Source organism: Megalopta genalis, unplaced genomic scaffold (assembly GCF_051020955.1).
Source record: "Megalopta genalis isolate 19385.01 unplaced genomic scaffold, iyMegGena1_principal scaffold0141, whole genome shotgun sequence".
NCBI classification, from domain to species: Eukaryota; Metazoa; Arthropoda; class Insecta; order Hymenoptera; family Halictidae; genus Megalopta; species Megalopta genalis.
The window spans coordinates 247,676-252,500 of record NW_027476210.1 but is presented as its reverse complement, the minus strand read 5'-3'; the positions used below and the strand labels follow the sequence as shown (position 1 = coordinate 252,500).

Genomic DNA, 4,825 nt, shown 5'->3' with positions numbered 1-4,825 from the left:
AACCAGACTCGCGATTGCGTTGACACACACATCATAGCCACACCAATAGAAGAGTTTTAGGACGGTAACCCGGGTGGGGTGTTCTTTACTCAGAATATGTGCAACATCGGATCTATATAGCCATCGATACAATTCGTACACAAATGTGTCGTACGAAGAGAGAGACTTTTTTTCCTCTGGCAACATAACGGTAAGAGACATCCTTCCACACTCATAGGTTCCACTCCCTGGGGCTATGATATATATATACATATAAATTCAAATTCGAAGCAACGGTCACAATTCTACTCTATATTTTTGCGGGTTATGTGTTCTTTCGTTCAATTTCTTTCATGCGTTCGTTCGATCTCTGTACACAGTCTTCACATAGGACAGACTCGTGTAGTACGCTTTCGTGGGTTAAACCCATCTCGTTTCATTTCAGGCGACGTCGGGAGCGCGTTGAAAATGTACCAGTGAAATCTCGATAGTTCTACGGATACGAATCGTCCCGAAAAAGATTTTATCACCGCTTCGAAGCGGTGTTTCAGACGGGCGGACGTATATAAAACATATACGACACACGACACCGCCTTCCACACTCACGCTAGTTCGAACACGATTTCCATCTCTCTCAAAGACTGTTAGACGTACGTAAAATTTCTCAATATTCATAGGACCGCGACAAACGCCGACGAAGCGCCCATCATTCGCTCGTACGTATATAGGCAACAAGTGCCATCAACGCAAGCAGTTTATAAGTACGTAAACGACCCTCAGCCAGGCGTGGTCCAGGAATTGTATCCGTGGACCGCAATGTGCGTTCGAAATGTCGATGTTCATGTGTCCTGCAGTTCACACGTTGACGCGCAATTAGCTGCGTTCTTCATCGACCCACGAGCCAAGTGATCCACCGTTCAGGGTAATTTTTCCCTTTTATTCTCTCATATATAATATAATGTGTATTTGCTATCCACCACATTTTTGTGTTATATTTCGGAACAAGCCGATACCCGAAGAGCTCCAACCAGCGCGCGAAGGAGATTCGGGAGTCGTCGTACAACGACATAATTGTCCCTTAAAGAACGAGATATTTCCGTCGAAACCATATATATATGTACGAGCAAATCCAAAACCACTGTTTTCTTGCAAGTTCGACGGTCGGAGCGAATAGAACATTGAAAAGCCTTCTATCGAAGAAACACAGAGAGTATATCACCTCCAAAAACGACGGGGATATGGATATTCAAACTGGACAATTATCAACCCGATACTGGATTCGAAAAGTTTCTCTCTCCTTTCGTCGTTATTTACACCGGACGGACTCACGGCCGGCTCTAGCTGGGTGTCATATATATATATACGTCCCACGCTCATGCTGCCACTAGCGCGCAACAGAGTAGGGTGTCAATGACAACGACACAGCATTGAAACGAGCTACACAAGCCGGTCTCTCTTGATACCAATGTAAACGAGCATTAAGTTATCTTCAGACTGCCCGATATTTTCGTCCTTTGGACTTTCCCAACGATTCCTTTTTTTCTTTTTTTTTTTACACACCACAGCGAAGACTTGAGGAAGCGTGATTAGCACGCTCGCATCCCTCCCTGTCCTACTACAACTGTGTGTGTGTGTGTAAAGAAAGAAAAAATAATACATTGGCTTTCTCTCTATCGAGAAGATGGCCTACGCAACGCAGATCAAAGGCCTAATACGTGTAATATAATACGCGTCTGGCCGTGTATAAATCACGCACGAATGATCTGGTCGGGCCCAACTCTTCTCGTACGCTTATTTTTCCGTGTTGGGGCACTATCATAAAATCACACAAACCCCAACACGTGTGTGTCTTGGAAGGAAGATGGCCTACGCAACGCAGATCAAAGGCCTAATACGTGTAGTACACACGTCTGCCGTGTAAATCACGCACGAATGATCTGGTCGGGCCCAACTCTTCTCCACCACACCACATCCCAACTTTGTACATTTTTATATATTTTTGTGCGTTGGGGCACCTTCATAATCACAAACCCCAACAACACATATATCTCTCTCTCTTTGAAAGATTTGTTGTGGCCTACGCAACGCAGATCAAAGGCCTAATACGTGTAGTACACACGTCTGGCCGTGTAAATCACGCACGAATGATCTGGCGGGCTCAACAATATCTTTTTTTTTTATATGAATTCTTATCCACAAACTAATCGAATTCATTTTCTCTCCTCCTCTCCTCTCTCTTTGAGATATATTGGAACATTGTAATGATCCTTCCGCAGGTTCACCTACGGAAACCTTGTTACGACTTTTACTTCCTCTAAATAATCAAGTTTGGTCATCTTCCCGGCATCATCGGCAATGCCGAAACATTGCCGCGCACCAGTCCGAAGACCTCACTAAATCATTCAATCGGTAGTAGCGACGGGCGGTGTGTACAAAGGGCAGGGACGTAATCAACGCGAGCTTATGACTCGCGCTTACTGGGAATTCCTCGTTCATGGGGAATAATTGCAAGCCCCAATCCCTAGCACGAAGGAGGTTCAGCGGGTTACCCGGGCCTTTCGGCCAGGGAACACACGCTGATTCCTTCAGTGTAGCGCGCGTGCGGCCCAGAACATCTAAGGGCATCACAGACCTGTTATTGCTCAATCTCGTGCGGCTAGAAGCCGCCTGTCCCTCTAAGAAGATTTGTTTGTACGTTGGTAGTAAAAACCCCACCGGCAGAAGCCGAGAGCCTTCGAGATACCATAATTACGTCTATTTAGCAGGCTAGAGTCTCGTTCGTTATCGGAATTAACCAGACAAATCGCTCCACCAACTAAGAACGGCCATGCACCACCACCCACCGAATCAAGAAAGAGCTATCAATCTGTCAATCCTTCCGGTGTCCGGGCCTGGTGAGGTTTCCCGTGTTGAGTCAAATTAAGCCGCAGGCTCCACTCCTGGTGGTGCCCTTCCGTCAATTCCTTTAAGTTTCAGCTTTGCAACCATACTTCCCCCGGAACCCAAAAGCTTTGGTTTCCCGGAAGCTGCCCGCCGAGTCATCGTAGGAACTTCGGCGGATCGCTAGCTGGCATCGTTTATGGTTAGAACTAGGGCGGTATCTGATCGCCTTCGAACCTCTAACTTTCGTTCTTGATTAATGAAAACATTTTTGGCAAATGCTTTCGCTTCTGTCCGTCTTGCGACGATCCAAGAATTTCACCTCTAACGTCGCAATACGAATGCCCCCATCTGTCCCTATTAATCATTACCTCGGGGTTCCGAAAACCAACAAAATAGAACCGAGGTCCTATTCCATTATTCCATGCACACAGTATTCAGGCGAAGGTAGCCTGCTTTGAGCACTCTAATTTGTTCAAAGTAAACGTACCGGCCCACCTCGACACTCAGTGAAGAGCACCGCGATGGGATATTAGTTGGACCGCCCCGTGAAGAGCAAAGCCCACCGGTAGGACGTACCACATAATGCCAGTTAAACACCGCGAGCGATGAACCGACACTGTGACACACAGATTCAACTACGAGCTTTTTAACCGCAACAACTTTAATATACGCTATTGGAGCTGGAATTACCGCGGCTGCTGGCACCAGACTTGCCCTCCAATGGATCCTCGTTAAAGGATTTAAAGTGTACTCATTCCGATTACGGGGCCTCGGATGAGTCCCGTATCGTTATTTTTCGTCACTACCTCCCCGTGCCGGGAGTGGGTAATTTGCGCGCCTGCTGCCTTCCTTGGATGTGGTAGCCGTTTCTCAGGCTCCCTCTCCGGAATCGAACCCTGATTCCCCGTTACCCGTTACAACCATGGTAGGCGCAGAACCTACCATCGACAGTTGATAAGGCAGACATTTGAAAGATGCGTCGCCGGTGCTATAAGACCATGCGATCAGCACAAAGTTATTCAGAGTCACCAAAGCAAACGATGGACGAGTGTAAACACCCGCCACCGATTGGTTTTGATCTAATAAAAGCGTTCCTACCATCTCTGGTCGGAACTCTGTTTTGCATGTATTAGCTCTAGAATTACCACAGTTATCCAAGTAAATTTTAGTACGATCTAAGAAACCATAACTGATTTAATGAGCCATTCGCGGTTTCACCTTAATACGGCATGTACTGAGACATGCATGGCTTAATCTTTGAGACAAGCATATGACTACTGGCAGGATCAACCAGGGAACTATACAATATGTATATATAAAATGGACAAAATTTAAATCCTTTTCCATCGTCGCCTGTTTCATATATATATGTCAGGTCGACACACCATTTTTCTCTTTCAAATATGTACAAGTTTTGCCACATTCCGCGCTTGTAACATATCTTCTTTAACGCTCAATTTCTTTCATTTTTCTACCATACAGATATTTTACCGTACGCCCAAAAACGTACGTATTATATTTTTGTTCTATCGTAAAATCACATTTTTCTACGTACGCCAGCTTCGTACGTTTCTATCTTTGCCTTCATAAAATCACAAGATAATTTTATCTTCAAGAGTCTCGCTATTAACATCTTGTAAGATAAATGTACGTCCCAGCTAAAACGTACAAATACTTCAAGTTAAGTAATAATATATCATCGCTATTGACAAATTTTTAAGATCCAAGACACAGTTCTCTCTATATGTTTTAATATTTTTTATGTACTCAAATATATTCAAAGGAAAAAGTACATGGGTGATGCCATAGTCGTGGAAGCGCGTACGCTCACGCTGATCTTCTGACCGCCGGAAGCACGAAACCTCTGATCTGGGCAAAATCGGCAAGCCGAGGAAGAACGGACAGGACACATGCTGGACTGGCGAGAAAGCGTGTTCTTCCGCTCGCGCTAGGCATTTCGATT

At 45.2% G+C, this 4,825-nt stretch overlaps 2 non-coding genes across 2 annotated transcripts; both read right to left on the bottom strand.

Annotated features, from left to right (window-relative positions):
• Positions 1-749: 749 nt before the first annotated feature.
• Positions 750-904, bottom strand: LOC143262533 (5.8S ribosomal RNA). The gene has a single exon (XR_013036315.1). It is a non-coding gene; the product is annotated as a 5.8S ribosomal RNA (ribosomal RNA).
• Positions 905-2,238: 1,334 nt separating this feature from the next.
• LOC143262544 (small subunit ribosomal RNA) lies at positions 2,239-4,159 on the bottom strand. Its single transcript, XR_013036326.1, has one exon. It is a non-coding gene; the product is annotated as a small subunit ribosomal RNA (ribosomal RNA).
• Positions 4,160-4,825: the final 666 nt, after the last annotated feature.